The 18,684-nt window shown below is 43.1% G+C and overlaps 1 protein-coding gene and 1 long non-coding RNA gene across 2 annotated transcripts in view; both read left to right on the top strand.

The window, feature by feature from the left end:
* The window catches only part of TRIO (trio Rho guanine nucleotide exchange factor), a 349,468-nt gene that overhangs the window by 45,795 nt on the left and 284,989 nt on the right, over positions 1-18,684 (top strand). The gene's annotated exons all lie outside the window — the stretch shown is intronic.
* On the top strand, positions 397-17,776 carry LOC145517727 (uncharacterized). The gene is made up of 4 exons (XR_014062291.1): positions 397-478; positions 15,162-15,361; positions 15,447-16,447; positions 16,617-17,776. It is a non-coding gene; the product is annotated as an uncharacterized LOC145517727 (long non-coding RNA).

Below are 18,684 nucleotides of genomic sequence, written 5' to 3'. Positions count from 1 at the left end.
TTTTCCAGGTGAGTTTTTAAGCCTTGCATTTAATATCACATATTTTATGTTGCCTTGCTTAAAGTTATGACATGTGTTAGGGCATTTGTAGCCAGGGATAGAACTTGTAACAGGACATAATTGCCTTTTGATGTTTGTTTGATGGCTTATAGGGCTTATTCATGGTGGTCTTTAAATTGCTTTTTCCTACAGGTGATTTGATGTAGCAGAGGGAGCGCTGGTGTGAGGTTTTATCTGACATGCTATATTTGGAATGCAGACTTGACAGAACAAACCAAACAGTGGATAGTTGAGAATCATCACACAGTCTGAGAACATATCTGTAGACAATCTCTCGGCAACAGGCAGGTCTGTCTCACTCCTGTTACAAATGGGTTGACTTCTGTCATTTGCAGAGTGAAATAGACAACTATTAACTTGCTTCATGATTCCTCGAAGCTTCTCCAACCTTCTCCAGCGAACAGACCTCTTATGGAAGGTGGGCATGGGGTGGAGGGTGGGCATTGGGAATTGTTTTCTTCGAATCAGAGATTGTTTTACTGTTCTGAGTACCTCCCCCTGGGAAGAACTGCTAGAAAGACTGAATCCTAGTTGTGCCCTAGTAAATGTTTTCAAAATATTTTTTTTCAGCAACTTTGGGACCTAGGTGTTTTGAATAGCTTATTAAATAGACTTTCTAAGAGGCAGACCCAGTTAGCTCTACTGAGTAGTATTTTGATGTTGACCAGATTTATGAGACTGTACCGGAAAATAAATTGCAAACTTGAGTCTTGTGACATTTTATTTTTCTCTTAATATGTATATTTTATTGCAGTATAGTTGACTGTGTTTCAGGTGCACAGCAATGTGATCAATTTATACAGATACACATATTAGTTTTGAAATTATTTTCCATTATAGATTATTACAAGATATTGACTATAGTTCCCTGTGCTGAATAGTAAACCTTTGTTGCTTGTTGTGTATCTATTTTTTTAATTAGAAATCTATCATTTTATTCATACTAAGTCAAACAAGTGGAATCAAAATGTCGTAAATTTTTTAGTTAGGCAAAAATTCATAATTTTTCTAAAATATATATATTATACATATCATTTGTATATGTGCATACAAAAGCTTTTCTACTATGCTTGATAAAGCCTTGAGAAAGAACATAAAAGAAAAAAGAAGACATGGAAAAATTGGAAAACATAAGCTAAATGAAATGGGAGCACTGCATGTGAGCTTGCAAATGGGCCTTTGGTCCCTAAAATCACTTCTCCTAGGCTGGAGAGGAACTGGCTTCCCCCCTGTTTTTCTTGCCTGGTCACCAGCTTCAGAGCTCGCGTTGGCCTCCCCAGTATTCAAACAGATTCCTTTTTTAGAAATAAAAGTACCTGGCCTCTGTGATACATAACTGTGAGTCATCCAGTGGATGGATATTAAAGAACTATAAAAACATGCTTCAAGTGAGTTTTTCACGTTGTTCCAGAGCACACTCTAAATTTGGACTCATTTGAAATAGAAATGAAAGGCTGTGTCCTCGTGGAACATTCTGGTTGATGCTACTTTGAGTTGTCTTTTTGAGCGGGCAGGGTCAGCCTCACCTGGCCAGAGGCACTGGGTTTACTTGCATCCTCCTCTGAAATGCTGGCCTCTCCTTCGTATACCCATAACAGTAACCAGTTTCTGATGTTTGACACTTTGGGACAAAAAGCCTCAAGGTTTTTTCATGGCAGTGTGAGCCATGTGAGTAACTCGGTAGATAAATTCAGGTTTATTTACAGATTTATATTAATGTTTGGTGATATTTGGGCAGATTAGAGCATGTGTGCTAAGTCACTTCAGTACTGTCCGACTCTTTGCGACCCCATGGACTGTAACTTGCCAGGCATCTCTGTCCATGGGATTCTCCAGGCAGGAATACAGGAGTGGGTTGCCATGCCCTCCTCCAGGAGATACTCCTGACGCAGGGATCAAACCCATGTCTCTTATGTCTCCTGCATCGGCATGCAGGTTCTTCTTTGGGAAGCCCCCAAATTCGAGTGTGAGTGCCAGCTAATACCAAGATGGCTCACAGTGGGAAAGTCATGAGATGAACAAGATACTTGGCTGGAGCAGCCAAAAGTGACGACCCAGAACTTGATGGTATCTTATGGGATGTCAGTTTTGGTCTGTTTTGCATATGTGTCTGATGACAGTGTCACATACAATAAGTTGCAGCCCTGAAATGTGCTGTACGCTCTTTCTCCCACCATTTTGAAATGTAGTGCATGGTACACACAAGGACGGCAAAGCTCATGCCCAGCCAAGAGTTAACAGGAGCTAATAAGTGTTGTTAAGAAAAAACAAAAGTTCCCGGGTGTTTTTTGTTGTTGTTGTTGTTTTGTTCATGGTTGAGACTGCGGGGTACAAAGGGGATGCTGTTCCTTCCGTGTTACCATGGAACTGTGAACGCCGGTGCCGTGGGCCTTGGTTGATTCACTGTTATTGCCCACAGCCTGCGGACAGCATCTGGGGTGTAACTAACGCTCGGTCAGGATGTACCTTTGAATCTGTTTTTGAAAATCACCATGCCGAGGAGTGTATATAGCCGTCACTTTCAGTCTTGTGTAATTAGAACAAGTTATGTTTCTTTTACTGTTGTACTTTTTGAATTTATGAACAGAAATAAATTTGGAATGGGCCTGGCCATTTGAATTATTTTTTAAATTGACGTCTCAAAGAACTCTGAGTAAAAGCTGCTATGATTGTTTGTTTTGTACAGAAAGTTTTAAGAGATTATTACTACTTAGATGTTACGTATTATGTGGTTTCCTGATTATTAAAATGATATATTTGCTTATAGAACAATGACAGAATGAGACATGCGGGAAAGGAAGGAGGAAGGAATTATTAAAATAATGAAAGAAAGGCTTCTGTCTTACAGGAAAAATGTGTTTTGTCATTGGCGTTTTCACTCGTTCCACAGCCTGAGCCCATCCTGGTTGAGCTGGGAGCTGACTCTGCTCACTTATAATAGACTTGTTGATAAGAAGAGTGAGTCTGTCTTTGCTTTCTTCATAATTATAACCTCACCTTTCTCCTCACCAGCTGAGAAGTTAGACTGAAATTTTAGTAGGAGGGACAGTACCTTTGGATTCATGAACACAGGTTTTATAAAATCACTAGTGTTTTATTCCTGACATCTGCCAGGTTATGCAAAATAAAGGGTTGAAAAGCATTTTGGTGAAAAAGACAAATAGTGCACATGTTGGAGTTAAATAAATACTTTGTGATTTCGGTTCAAGGGTTCTTAGAACAATCGTGATGCCAGCTGACTCTGTGGGTGCCGCCGTGGAGCCGTCTGCAGTTCTCAGGAGAGTCTCCCTTGCCTGGATTACTTATTAAAAAGTACACCAACAAGTATACCATTATCCCCATTCCACAGATGGGGAAACTGAGGTACAGAGTTGTTAAGGAGCCCAAGGTGTAGAGTTAGTTAAGGAATGGGGTGGATTGAACCTAGTCCCTGGTCCATCCTCATAGCCACTTACTTAGCTTTAGCTGTTTTCAATTAAATAATTCAGTAGACATGAGTGTAAATGAATACAGTTTATTTTTTATGTGACTTATCAAATCAGACCCATTATTTTCCATGCCATCTACAGAGTCTGATGGTATGAAAGCTGTTTCCTGTGTTTGAGTCAGTTTTCTGCCCTCTTTCTCATCATTTTCCCCCGCCCCAATGCTGATGACTTACAGATAACAACTTTTCACTCTAAACTGTTTTTCTCCTTAACCCTTTGATGTTTTTCAGTTTTTCTGCTATAATTCCTCTCGTTTCCAGGTTGGCCCTGTGAATTGAATCCCATGTTGCCTGGGAACGTCTGGGTGGGGAGAATTTAGTGGTGCGGTTCCAGTGGAAATACCGTGAAATGAGCCCATGCCCTTGTGTGCATAGTGAATGTATTTTTAGCAGTTGAGCTTTGGCTCACTGTAGTGAAAATGTTTTTCCATGAATAATTCTTTAATGTTGGTCTTGGATTTTTACTACAGATGTTGAGAATCTGGCTCTGGTTCTTCCTTTAAAAACGCATATGAGTTGCCAGCTTGGTACAAGAGTTGTGGAATTGAGTTGCTTTAGATTTATGTTTATTTTTATTAAGTTATTTCTTAATATTGTACTAGTACTGAAAAAATGTGTCTGTCCTTAGTTATTCTGCATTAAGTCCAAGCTTTAGTGAAGATTTTCGCTTCTGATTTGTGGTACTGTCTACTTTTGAGTACCATGTAGAAAGAAGTCTGGTGTTTCTGCTGCTATGATTTGATGATGTACCCAGTACCCTTAATGACATATTTACTCTCAAATTTGGATGAAAATCACTAGCCCAACTAGAAGTGGAATGCTTCTGAGATTTTTATCTCTTTCTAAACACCCAGTATTTCTGTAGAACTGGATTGGAGAGGGCAGGGAAAGGGTTAATCCTGAAACACAAAAAATGGCTGTTGCTCTTCATCATAAGTAAGTGCTTGACCTGGGAGAATTTGCTGGATGATTCTCACCCTAGATGGTACACATGACCAAGGCACGGTATGAATTCACGGATGAATGTAGTTCGCCTTCATGCTCCCAGGAATGTATTTTGTGTTATTTCTGCCCACCTAGGTTTAAACGGGTCTGTAGCTCATCTGCAGAGAGCGAGATGCTGCAGTTCTGAAAGTCTTCAGAGGTTAGTTTGTATCTGGCACAGACAATTGGCCTTTTTTGGTCAACAGAGCTAGTTTACGTAGTAGTTAGTGGATCTACTGGAGGCTGCTAATTTGAAGAAGGGAAAGACATCCCAGGAAAGAGATGGATGTCTTAGTCCCCAGCAGCCACTGCTGACCCATGACCCTGCTGTGGGGCACCAGGGCGGACCTGTCCGCTCAGGTGTGCAGAGAAGCCCAGGGACTGACAAAGGCAATCTCATCAAATTTAGGCACTCTGAAGAGAAAAGTCATCTGTAAAATCAGTCACTTACACGGATTTTAAAAAACAGTATTGGTGAACCTCTTTGATCAAAAGAGACTGTTGTGAAAATGTGTGTGAAGCATGTCTGTTCCTAAAGAAATACAAGCCGATCGAAGGAGAACTTGGACCAGGCTGCCTTTCAAGTGTCCTGCTTGTGGCCTTTTTGCAGACACGCATGGGTTCTGGTTGGCTGAGCATTGCATTTACTCAGTTCCTGCCTGTTCAAATGATGCAGGCAGGTGAAATTTCAGTATAGATATTTCTTTAATTTGCCTTCTCTCCCTCCCCCTCATTTAGTTGAGGCCAGACTCAGATGCCTAGGGCACTGGCTTGTGGCACTTCTAACCCTTTGTAAATACCTGTCTCCCCTGCACCCCAAGAACTCACTGCTGCTAAGTCGTGTCAGTCGTGTCTGACTCTGTGCGACCCCATAGATGGCAGCCTATCAGGCTCCTCCGTACCTGGGATTTTCCAAGCAAGAGTACTGGAGTGGGTCGCCAGTGCCTTCTCCGGAGAACTCACTATGTTTTGTTTAATTCCTCCTCAAAAAGAAGTGAATGACTGGCCTGGTCTGTTTACAAGTGACTCAGGAAGAATTTACACAGACACTCCTACATTTGACACCTGTGGCCTTTGTAAAGAAAGCTAGATAACGCTGCATAGTAATTTAATCAGTTGTAGCCACACAAGTGCTTCTAGGATTTCCCTCTTAAATTGGGTAACCATAGCCTTCCCCTGAGATTGATACATATATAATTAATTAAGTAACCCAGCAAGTTCTCCTGGAAAGGGGAGAAAGGCAGGTACAACCGTCCTGCCTTTGCAGTCCCCTCTCCCACCCCATGCCGCCACTGGGGGTGGTACCGGATAGGGGAGGCCCTGGACCACACGGTGTTGACCAGAGGCCTGTCCATTATATGTCTGCCCCTGGGTTCCACCCCGTGGGGTAAGGCTGATGTATTTCATAGTATGTATCAAAAAAGCCAATTGGACTTACTTGGCATATATATATGTTGCACTCCACAGCCACAAACATTGAAATAATTTTTCTAGAAATTAGAAGTTATTGGCCACAGATCACTTGCGGGTTCTGCAGTGCACTATAGTGGGGCACCACTTCTTTTACCAGCGTTTGAAAATGGTGGCAGATGCTGTCCACTTATTTTCATCATTAACACATAGGGTATAATTTATAATCTTTTAGGAAAATGAATAAATCACGCATCAAATGCTTAGGGACGTTCACTATGACGATGAAGTAGACAGTAATCAGGACTTAGAGAATTAGGCCACAGTCACGAAAGTTGCACACTGGAAAAGAGAACTATATTAGGAGAGAATTAGTAGAATAGCTCTGCTTCTTCATCGTGAAATCCTGATTGTGTGTTGACCTCTGTATTCAATAACCCCAAACAGCTCATTTATTGTCTAATGTTTATATACACAGACTCTTTTTTTTTTTAAATGCTAAACATATTAGAGGATGTTGGCATATCAAAGATGTAGAAAAAGTAGAAGGAATTTAGAAAGATGAGAATTAGGTGTTAATGGATCCTAATGTAAATAAAAGGAGTTGAGGAAGATCCACACATCTGATCTTTGCGGATAATGTGGTTGTATTGTAAAGAGAGGAACATGTTCAGTGTTAACAGTGATGACAGGAATAAAGGGTGCTTTCATCTGCTGAGTGCAATACATATACGATCTCATTCAGATATAAAAGGAGTGCCCCCAGTCCCTTCTTGGAAGCCTAAAGTGCTTGTTTGCATGCTCAGTTGCTCAGTAGTGTCTGACTCTTTGCAACCCCATGGACTGTAGCCCACCTGGCTCCTCTGTGCATGGGGATTCTCCAGGCAAGAATTCTGGAGTGGGTTGCTCTTTCCTCTTCCAGGGGATCTTCCTGACCCAGGGTCTGAACCTAAGTCTCCTGCACTGCAGGCATAATATCAAATAATTTGTGGTACAAACCAGAATATTCTTAAGAATTAAAGTGAATACTATTGATAACTGTGTTGGGACAGCTGGTGTCAGTCAGAAAGAACTACCTGTAAGGAAGTTAGTTAAAAGAATATACTAGGAGCCGCTTATTCACTGAAGGTAACTTGGGCTTTTCCACGAACATTTACTCGTCAAGAATAGAAGAGGGAAGGGTCTGTGTAATAGCAGTACAGCAGCTCATTGACTTTATGTGGTTTGTTATTGATTAAACCAAAATTCTGTTTGGACATAACTTGTCCTCAGAGCAGAGTTTTAACTGCCCTTTAAGTCAAAGTTGTAAAACCTTGAGTGTGCTTTTACAAGTTAGAAATGGTGACTTTGCAAGGCATAGTTTACTTTGAAGGTAAAAGAGCGATGATAGTGAAGGGAAAGCGCCATATATGGCATTGTTATAACAGCTGATGCGTTTCTCGGAAAACGGGGTATGTGAGAAAGCTTTCTGCTGGTAGAGGGGAGGAAATGGAGGCCCTGCTGGGAAGTAACTCAGAAATCTGTCAATAATTGCTCTAATTACAGGAGTTCAGTTTTGAAAATGTCTGCAAAACTGCATTTCCATGCAGCTTGTCTTAGTAACAGTTTTGAATTGATGTTTATGTGTGATATGATGATAAAGAATCTGTCTGCACTGTAGGAGACCTGGGTTTGGTCCCTGGGTTGGGAAGATCTCCAGAAGAAGGGCATGGCAACCCACTCCAGTATTCTTGCCTGGAGAATCCCCTTGAACAGAGGAGCCTGGAGGGCTACAGTCCATGGGGTCGCAAGAATCAGACACAACTGAGTGACTAACACACTTACGTGTGATGTATATTGTCGCGTGGTCCTTGGTTTCGATCTGTGTGTTATTTCCTCACGATTTAGTGCATTTTTGTTAGAAGGGCTGTGGAAGCGATGTCGTGGTCTTCTCTGTGCATTTTACCAGGAGGCACACCGTGTGGGTATGTCTGTCCCATGACTGGTGACATGAACTGTGATCACTTGGGGTGGTTCCCAATCTCTATTGTAAAAATTAGTAACTTTCCCCTTTGTAATTAATATGTATCTTATGGGGATTTTCTTTGAAACAGTATAACTATCTCATTTCTTATTCTTCTTTCCCCCATTAGTTTTTTGCCCATTGTTAATTTTTGCGTGTCTGGTTTTTGCCAAATGGTAAATTTTCTAATTCTTTTACTTTTATTAGTTGGAATTCTACTGTAAGAAAGAGTGTGCCCTTCTCATTTACTTATTTATATTAGAATAGTTTCAGCGATTGCTGTTTTCTGTTGATTATTACCCATTATCATCATTATTTTTGTTCCAGTTGTTCCAGGTTGGCCAGTGGGAGCCTGTTCAAGTTTCACCTTGTCCTGAACACTTTCTGAGCTCTTTGTACTTCTTTCTAAGCACTTCCTCACTTTTTTGATCTATTCTGTTTTAGTTGGTGGTGTGTACATGGAATTGCTTTTGTACTAGATTTTATGTAAACTTAATGTACTCATCTGTGACTAAATACATTTAAAGAATTCTCTCACTTGATTTAAATGTTAGTGGTGGTTGCCTTTGAATTGAGGAATTACTGGATATCTATATTTCTTTCTGGAAAAAAAAAATTGACTGTATTCATCTCTGTTACTTTTATCAGGGGAAAAACACCTTAAAAAAAAAAAGAACCCAGCAGATATTAGTTGTGATTGGAAATCACACATCTTGGGGGCTTCCCTGGTGGTCCATTGGTTAAGACTCTGCTCTCCCAATGCATGGTGTACAAGTCTGATCCCTGGGCAGGGAACAAAGATCCCACATGTGTGTTCAGTTGTGTCCGGCTCTTTCCAACCCTATGGACTGAGCCCAGCAGACTATGCTGTCCATGGGATTTTCCAGACAAGAATACTGGAGTGGGTTGCCATTTCCTCATCCAGGGGATCTTCCCGACCCAGGGATTGAACCTGCATCTCCTGAATGTCCTGCTTTGTCAAGTGGGTTGTTTACCACTTGAGCCATCAGAGAAATCAAAAATAAATAAAAAGGGGGGAGTTGAAAAAATAGAAGAATATTCATTAAAAAAAAAGGTAGAAACCACACATCTCTAAGCCTAACCAAGTGTCCTGCCTGTCATTTGGGAAGATGTGTGTCTTTTTAGTTACGTTGTATGTGAAGTGGAGTACTTCCATTAAAGGCATGTCTGATGAGCTGAAATGATCATTCTACCTTTAGAATTCATGACATCCTCAATCCTGTGCTCTCCTCCTTGTGACCAATGAGACATCTGTCTGCCTGGGAGGCTAAGTGACTTGTCCAGATCAGAGAGAGGAAATTGAGAGTAACTTGAACCCCCTAACTCTAAATCCAGCATTCTCAGAAAACCCTTAATACTGTTTTTGTTCGTTAACCATCTTCTTTCTACAAGGTAGGTACTGCATGGAGTGTTAAAGAGCTGTCAGCTTTCAACTTGTCTATGCCTCTCACTGGATAGTACTGCAGAATTTTATATGTAAAAGTCATCAAAGACCGTTTTGGCTGTGGTGGGTGATTAACCACTTCAGGTGACTCTGAATGGGTTTCTTGGTAGACTGTAGTTGTGAAATGCTGATGAATCTATTGCACAGTGTTCATCTTATAATTATGCTGTTACACTATAATTGTGAAAACGTGGTTCGATTGATGGGGCTTTCCCAGAGTGGCTCAGTGATAAAAGAATCCGCCTGCCAATGCAGGAGCTGCAGGTTTGATCCCTGGGTCAAAAAGGTCCCCTAGAGGAGGAAATGGCAACCCACTCCAGTATTCTTGCCAGATAATCCTGTGAACAGAGGAGCCTGATGGGCTATAGCCCATAGGGTTGCAAGGACTGAAGTGACTGAGCACGCATGCAGTTGGGTTGATAGAATGGAAGGCTGGTGAATTTGTGCCAATTGTTTGGATTTGTGAACTTTTTCTAGAATGAAGACATGCCTCCCGAGAGAAAGAAAACCTTCTTGTGCACTGTTTAGTGACATCTGTGGAATGTCAGGAGCGCCTTCCCTTCCCCAGACTTGCTCTGGGTCCCCTCGCCTACCATCCAGAGCACCTTGCCCTGGATCGATCACTCACTTCCTGTGGGTGTGTGTGTCAAGGTGCTTTCTGTCTCTCGTCCTCAGCTCCAGGCATAGCACCCCTCACACAGCAGGGGCACAGTAAAAGTGAGAACGCCCTTCGCCTGGGTCTGCAAGATGAGTGCTGTCTTGTTGAGCTGGGGCCCCTCTTGATCTGTTTCTGTTTTTGTAAAGACCATTTAAAGACCCAATTCCTAAAGCGATTATATCATTAGTCAGGGCTTTTGGTCGCAAGCAGTAGAAAAACCTCCGTAGCCAATGATAAGCATCTCTGATAGTAACAGTAGCACATATTTGTCATGAACTGTGGAGGGCCTGAGAGCTTTTTCTCTACGTTTGAGCTCCAGCATCAGCCTGCCACAGTTTGATGAATGCCGACAGGAGACACAAGAGTCCTGGGTCAGAGACAAAGGACGTTTATTACTCATGGTAGTAACAGTTGTCATGGTGTCAGCATTTTTTGGCACCAGTTCTCGAAAACCCGATCTCCCCAGGATGACACGCAGGAGGCCATCAGCACTGCATAGCCAGCGGCTCGCGTCACAGGAGAGGAACCTTGAATTTTGGGTACCCGATTAGTTTCTACTGGACTGTAAGCCTGGCTGCTCTTGACTCTGCAGAGAGATCTCTCTGCCTTCCAATCCTGTGAGCACACCTGCCCTTCGCTCAGGAGGGACTCACTGTCTCTGTCTTCTCAGTCCATTCGCCATAAAATTACCCTTGTAATGAAGATCTGGAACAAAGATAGTGCCTGCTCACGTGATGTGTAGGTTCCTAAGAGACCCCCGGTTCCTGCCCGGGCTCTGCCAACAGTATGCATTGTGGAAACATAGACAACAAACGGAAAAACTGTCACCGGGATCCTGCCGTTCTAAGATAATCACCATCCAAGTTACGAAATCTATACTTGTAGTGTTTTATCTCCATAAATATAGATGTTTGTACACGGCATGAATTTCATGTATTGCACATACACGTGTACAATACATATACAACTTAAACTGGAGTTTTTTCTGCCAACACTTTATTGTGCTTGTTTCCCTCTCCAGCTACCTGGCTCTGCTGGACGTGGTGAGGCATCGGTGCCCAGTCTGCCAGTCTTCTGGGCCCTGCTCTCTGCCTCGCACTCAGTTGTACTGAGTATAGAATCAGCGTTTTAGAGTCAAGAAGGTTTAGATCATCTGGTCCAGCCCTTTCGTTTGAAGTGCTAATGCTCTCGTCTCACATAACTACATTTCCCTGAGACCATCTGGAAGCAGCAGCACAACCTTAATGTGGAACTTGGGACAACATGAGAAGTTGGCGGGTTAATCACATTGCATGGGTGAGCCTACCCCTGAGGTTGAACCATAAGTAGGGGGGTCCTTTGCATTAGGCTCTTGCTAGGTTGTATAAATCTGGAATCAGGCACTTTGAACCTCTAAACCCCCTTGATCCTGTCCAGTCAAGCCCACAGTTGACTACTGTCAAAGCAAAGCAAAAGACCACCTTTGCTTATACCTGTAAGTAACCTCAGAACCCCTCAGGAATCAGACTGGTGGTCGTGGAGTAAATGAATGCCTTGGCACCTCCTTGCCCAAACAGGAGTTAGTTTTAAAACTTACTGTTCTAGTCAGACTCAATTCTTTGTGAATAGTAGCAAGAGAGTTTATTTTCAGTATATATTTATATATATATACACACACACACATACATTTATATATATGCACACTTCTTTCAGTTTATTAAGGACTATTGAAAAGTCTTTTTCTGAAAAGTATTTCCGCAGACCTACAACTCATGGTGTTAAATTTTCATATTTCTAGGTTCCATTAAAGACAGTTGTGAGGTATTAATAAAATTTGCCTTGATTTAAAAAAAAATTCAGTACTCTTAGATTCTTGATTAAGGCAGAATTGCTAAATAGTCTTTTCAGTGGTGTTTTTTGGAAAGACACAAAGCTGTCTTATCTGCTTTCAAGAAAATATTATTCTTTGTTGAATAATTTAAGCCTATTAGTTCTTGGAAAATTACAACGGTATGCTGCCTTCAGACAAGAAAACGAGTTCCAGCTTCTTTTCCTAAGAAGAGATTGTTGTTGTTAAGGATTATTTCTACAGCCCCGAGGTCATCCTAGTGACCCGACTCACAGAGCAGATATCTGGGCAGCCTGTTGGGCTGTGGCACTGTGTGTTCTTGTTACCAGCTCTTTCCTTCTGTCCCTGCCCCTCTCCTTCCCCTGCTAGCCGCAAGGAGGGCGGGATGTCATATCACTTACCGAGCTTTGCTGGTCTTCAGCAGAGCCTTGTTCAGCGGGCGTCTGGAAGTGTGTTTTTCCTTTGGCCTGACCCTTCCCCTGGCTGGATGTGGTTTCTTCAGTTAGATGATGCCATACTCTTGTCCAGAAAGGGAGCTGGGGAGAAGGCATGGGGTGGAGCCTGTTGTAATGGGTCAGGACAGACTTGAGGGAGAGGATGTAGCCCATACTGGGGAGCCTGAGTCAGCGGTTGTGATTAGGAGGTACCCCCTCCCTGGCTCCGCCTTGAGATAGAGGGCTTCCCTGGTAGCTCAGCTGGTAAAGAATCCGCCTGCAGTGTGAGACCTCTGTTCTGTCCCAGTGTCAGGAAAATCCCCTGGAGAAGGGACAGGCTACCCACTCCAGTTTTCTTGGCCTTCCCTGGTGGCTTAGACAGTAAAGGGATTCACCTGCAGTGCGGGAGATGTGGGTTCAATTCCTGGGTTGGGAATATCTCCTGGAGAAGGGAACAGCTACCCACTCCAGTTTCCTTTCTTACCTGGAGAATCCCATGGACCAAGGAGCCTGGCAGGCTACAGTCCACGGGGTTGCAAAGAGTCGGACACGACTGAGTGACTTTCACTTCACTTCCTTGAGATGGCATCATCTAGGGGTCAGGGCACAGTCCTCCACTGACCAGAGCAGGGTTGTGTTAGCAGTGCCCCAGCCACGAGCCCTGGTTCTGACCGTGGCTTCTGGCCTTCCATAGTGGGGGAGGACCAGACACTGTGTCTGAGGGGCTTTGCATCTTGTGTCACACAGACAGGTGGCCCTGCCCTTACCCCTCCCTTCCCTGCCCACAGTTGGTGCCTTAATTCTGATTGTGAAGGACGCTCCTGCCCTTCTCAGGGTCCCCACGCCCTCCCCCATCCTTCCCCATCCTTAGGTGGTCACAGCTTAAATGTCCCCTGCTGCACGAAGGTTTCTCTGACCCCTCAGATTTGGAGACCCTCTTAGACACTTCACAGGATCCTGGCCTTAATCTCTAAGTGTGCTTGTCAAATCTAATACTTCCTGTGTTAATGATAGGTTTTATTTCAGTCTCTCCGGAGGGTGAGTATTCTTCTGGAGGCAGGGAGTAAACATCTGTATTTCATATCTGGACTCCCAGGGCACATCCAGTATTATTGTGATTGTCCAGTAAATACCGATTGACTTAAGTGGCTTAGGTTTAGCATTTTCCTCTTTGGCCCGGGGTCAGCCACAGAATTGGTGCCTGGATCTGCAGGCAGAGATTGAAAGACCTACCAGCTGTACAGTTGTTGCGGGAGGCGCATCTAATTCCAATAAGAGGAAAGATACTGAGCTTTGGGGTTCACAGTGCATAATAAGGCCATTCATCCAGTAAGAGTGCCTCCATTCAGTGTCTGCTTTGGTGTGGTGAACTGATGTGAGATAATATTTTCAGTTGCAGCGTATGAACAAATTGCCCATTTATAAGTCAGTTTTTCCTCTCTTTTATTAAATGACTGAGATTTGCTTTTTCGAAGTTAGCTAAAACTTCTCTTTCCACATTAAGTGGTATTTTGAGAAAATCATTATTCTTTCAAAGATAATTGTAAACTTATTTCTGCTCTGCATTTATGTTTTGGAGTAACTTAAGATTTTTGCTTCTGTTACTATACAACAGAAGTATAATAAGTGTTAAAATTGTACCTAAGCCATAGCAGTATTTGTAAATTAAAATATGCTTTTAAATCGGACTTCTAACAATGAATTGACTACGGGTGAATGCATTGCGTTTTGATTGTAACACTTTGCTCAGGTCACATCCTGTTTAAGTGTGTTTGGTTGTATTGGTTGTTAACCTTGAGGATTAGGTGTAATTGCTCTGACAACAGAACCTGTTCCTGGAGGGTAGAGGAGATGTAGTCTGAGAGGATCCCTACTTAGATAAAGGCGGAGGCTCTTTTTATTGCTTTGCTTAGTCAGATTTACTTTGAAAATACTAATAAATTAGTTCTGCTCACTTACTAACTCTGAATAACTTGTTCATTTTTCTTGAAGTATTGATTTTAAGACCTATATTAGATTAAAGCAGAAACACAGAACATTGAAAATCTGGGCCCAGAAGTGTAGGTGGGCCTGAGTGCTGATCATGGTTACTTCGTTTTTGACAGTTTCAGGAAAAAAGATGAAAATGAAAGTCACATGTAAGGCCAGCCCAACCGACATTTCTAGGCTATTCTTAGGCCCTATAGGCAGGTTGAAGTAATTTTCAATATCAGCGTTTCCTGCTTGTGAATACCAGTATGTCGGTTCCAGTCATTTATACTTTTTATTTATTTATAATTTTTAAAAACCACCCAGTTAGTCCACAGAGTCATGAGAAACAAGAATTTGTTGTTTTGAATGGACTGTTATGTGGTAGACCCCCGATATTCTAGGTCTGTTCTTTTAGAAAACGGCATAAGCAGGTTTCTTCATTCTACTCACCCGTGTGTGGCAGCGACTGACTGACCGACTCCCCCAGCTCTGCCCTGAGAGGAGGACAGTGCACTGAGTCGAGAATCTTGCAGACGGTGTGCCACAGGTGCATTGTGGGCAATGAGTTTTCTCTTTTTTTTGTTTTTTAAATTATGAAAGTGGGATAACATATATAGGAGATTTAGAAAAATCCATATCAAAAGGTATTTGAAAATAATCCTACGTGGGCATTTTCAAAAGAGAGCTTCCGGCTGCCTTTGGGCACTGGTGGCATTTCCGGAGTGCCTGGTGGAGTAAGTCGGCGGCACCCCACGGTGAGTCCTTTGAAGGTAACCGTGCTGGAGGATTCACTCTGGTGTCTTTGTTAAAAAAGTAGATAGTCATAAAAGGAGAAATGTACAGCTTCATTCATTGTTTCCAGAAACACTCCCCCTATCCGGGCCAAGGACTGCCATGCCGATGTCGTCTTGGTCATCTCAGTTCTGACAGTTCTCTGCAGAGTCACGTGGGGGGAAGGTGACATTTCACAGAACAAGTTTCCTGGTCAGCTCTTTCTGGTTCTGTACTTGAAATGGAATAATATGGACTCCATTATAATGGAATAATACAATGAAGACAGAGGTATCGTATTCAACTTCCCTTTCTATAGTCTTAGTACAAAAAGTAATATATGTGTATTTTAAAAATAATTTTGTTATCCATCCAGGGTCTTCTCGGTGTCCTCAAGCATCTGAGTGACCTGTGGAAGGACCCTGAGCGAGCCACCCCCTCTGGGAGCATCTGTGGGGCGCTGTCCCTGGGTGGGAGGGACTCTCTGTAGCGGGTGGTAAGAGGGGGCCGGGCGCAGGCTGGCGCCCGTCAGAGAAGCACGAGAAGGGGTGGACAAAACCCCGGGAGGAAAGGGAGCTCGGGTTGATGGTCCCAAAGAACGCATCGTTTTTTCTTGTTTTGTTTCTTTGTCTTGTGACGTGGCCTCTTAGAGGGCACCCGCTCCTGATGCTGCAGCGCTCTCTGCGGGGCCTCGAGGATGTCTTCAGTGATTCTAGCTCTTGACGAGACGACAAAAAACTGTCAGTGAAGGTTTTGTGTTTTTCTAGAATTTGATAAAAGTATTAGAGCTTGCCACTACCTGTAGACGTCTAAAAGTCACCTATGCATTTTATTTCTTTGGACATGCTTACTTGGAATGGTGTGTCTTGTTCGAAGCCAAAGAAGTGTCATCAGCGGTTGTGTTACTGCTCGGCTTCGCCTTGACCTCACACGGTCAAGACTGACTTGGAGGCGCCCGCCTGTCTGTTTACTGCACCCGGAGTCTGGGAGATGAGCGTGGGCAGGGAGGGGTATGGGGCCCTGGGCTGCCCACCCTGTGGGATGAGCTTGGAGGAGGTTTTCCTCATCTCAGGAGGGTCGGCAGCTCATCTGGGGGAGGTGGATGGTCATTGTATGGTCAGCACGGGGCAGCACAGTGTACATCTAAATGCCCTCCAGTTCAGTGAAAAACATCTAATTGAATGGAGATCTGGAGAAACAAATGATAAGAGTGTCATTCCAAACAAGGTTTGGGGAAGGGGCGGTCTGAACCCAGACTGTTGTCATGAGCTGGTCTCTTCCCATCAAAATGTTACTCTGCTTTTCAGACACAGAGGTGAAATGACAGCGGGCAGCGACCCTGAGGGTGCTGGCTGGGAGAGAGAGGCTCTGACCCGGGTAGGTCATTCGCTTCCGCTTTGCCTCAGTTTCCCCACCGTCGAGGGGGGATGGTTAGAGGGTAGAGAGGCGGGTTATGAGGACGAAGTCACTTCGTCCTGTCAGGTGCCTGCAGCACTCCCTGGCACCGTGTCTGCACTGCCTGTGTTTTATTAATGATCATTGTCAGGCTCGCTGGAGGCTTGGGGGCCCGGAGTCACCCCTCTTCCACACATGCAGGCCCACCGTTTCTGCCTGCTCCCCGCGTTCCCCCTACCAGCTGCAGAAGAGACCGACTTCAGGGTTTGTGGTGCCCAAGAAGGGCCCCCGGATTCAGGAGGACACAAGGTTTTGTTGTCCAGATTTCTCAGTGATTGCCAGAAGAAGCCAAAGAACCGGGTTGTGTAAGCCACAGCTGCCGGAAGTATCTGCTCCGGGGCCTGAGCTCCAAGGACGGGGGGGCAGGCAGAGCTATCCCTGGGCTGCTCTCATGTGGGCCGGAAGTTCTCTGGAAAGGAGAGCATGTTATCCAGAGAAGCAGGAAGTCAGAATTCATCAGCACGGTGAAGCGGCTCCCGTTTTGGCTCAGAAGTACTCCCAGCTCTGAACAAGAGTGGGTTCCTGAAGTTGGCTTAACGGTTAAATACATTGTTCATTACATTTGGTTCAAAATGAAGGTCTGCCTTCTAAAGTTCATTGGCCGCGGATGGAAGGTTAAAAGCTTCTGGCAAGAACTGGGCATCTTTCTGTTGTAATTAAACTTAATTTGCGAAGAACTGCATACCACACTCCACAATAACTCATTAATTTTTGTGATCTGGCTACCGTATTGTTTAAGACTCCACGTACAGTTACTAGCATTCTAGAACATGGCTTTTTTTTTTTCCCTCACACAAGATGCTTGTTAGAAAAAGAAGCTTCTTTACAACAATTAAACATGTTGCTCGACTTCTCCAGATGTTTTGCTGTGGTTTTGGGCATTTGGTATTCTCTGCACTGAACTTGAGGCCGGGTTGTCCAGATGTCTCTCCGTCTCCAGGAGTTTACCTCGACCTTGTCTCTAACCACGAGGCTCTCCAAGGGCTCAGCAGCCCCGTTTCCTCATGTCCTCCTAAACCTCCAGGATGTCTCCAGCCGCTACTTCCATCGTGGCATACATACAGCCTAACACTTGGCTGCCTGCTCCTGAAATTTGTCATTCCATTTTGATGATACCTTTGTGTAGCTAGTGCAGGACTAAAGTACATATTCATTGTCTGAATGAGATGGAGCCTATAGTTTGGCATATAGCATTTTGAAACCGCTTTATTATATGTTATTCCTAAGTACTGCAAAAAATAAAAAATAAAACTCACTGAAATACAAGTACCTATCTGGTGTTTTGGTATATATCCGTTCAGGGTTTTCTCATTCTGTTTGTGTTTGTATGCCTTTTAACTATATAGAAGCATATGTAATCATATTTTTAAAGGAGTTTATTACTAGTTTTATTACTAGTAATACTAGTTTATTACTAGTTTTTTTTTTTCTCTCCACCAAGGAACAAGTTATGGAAACATATCACAAAACTAAGTGTAAAACTATAAAACTTCTAGAAGACAGCATAAGGGAACATCTTTGTGCTTCAGAGTTCAGCAGGATTTCTTAGATACAAAAAGCATGAACAGCAGAAGAAAAAGTCGATAAATTGAGTATAAAATTTAAAACAGTTTGCTTTTTAAAGTATGCCATTAAGAAAATGAAAATAAAAGTCACAGATCAGGAGAAAGTACTTGTAAGTCACATATCCCGTAAAGAATCTGATTAGATGAAGAACTTTTACAACTCAGTAGTAAGAAAATGACTGAACTAAAAATGAGCAGAAGATTTGAATAGACACTTCAGCAAAGAAGATATATGGGGGGCAAATAAACACATGGGAAATTGTCCAGTATCATCAGTCACTAGGAAAGTGCAAATTTAAACCACAGTGAAAAGATCACTACCCATCTTCTAGAATGAGCTATAATGAAAAGATGGACACTACCAAGTGTTGGTGAGGATGTGGAGAAACTACAAGCCTTGTAAACTGCTAGTGGGAATGTAAAGTCGTACAGTCCCTTTGGAAAACAGTTTGCAGTTTCTTAAAAAGTTAAACATAACGTTTTGCACATGAACCAGCAATTCCACTTCTAGGTATCTGCCTCAAGAGAAGTAAAAACATATGTTCATGCAAATATTTTCATACAAATGCTCAGAAGCATTACTTCTAATAGCCA

Source organism: Giraffa tippelskirchi, chromosome 8, assembly GCF_054371585.1.
Source record: "Giraffa tippelskirchi isolate mGirTip1 chromosome 8, T2T-mGirTip1v1.2.pri, whole genome shotgun sequence".
Classification (NCBI taxonomy): Eukaryota; Metazoa; Chordata; class Mammalia; order Artiodactyla; family Giraffidae; genus Giraffa; species Giraffa tippelskirchi.
Note: the sequence above shows the minus strand (reverse complement) of the source record. Positions and strands in the feature narration are given on the sequence as shown.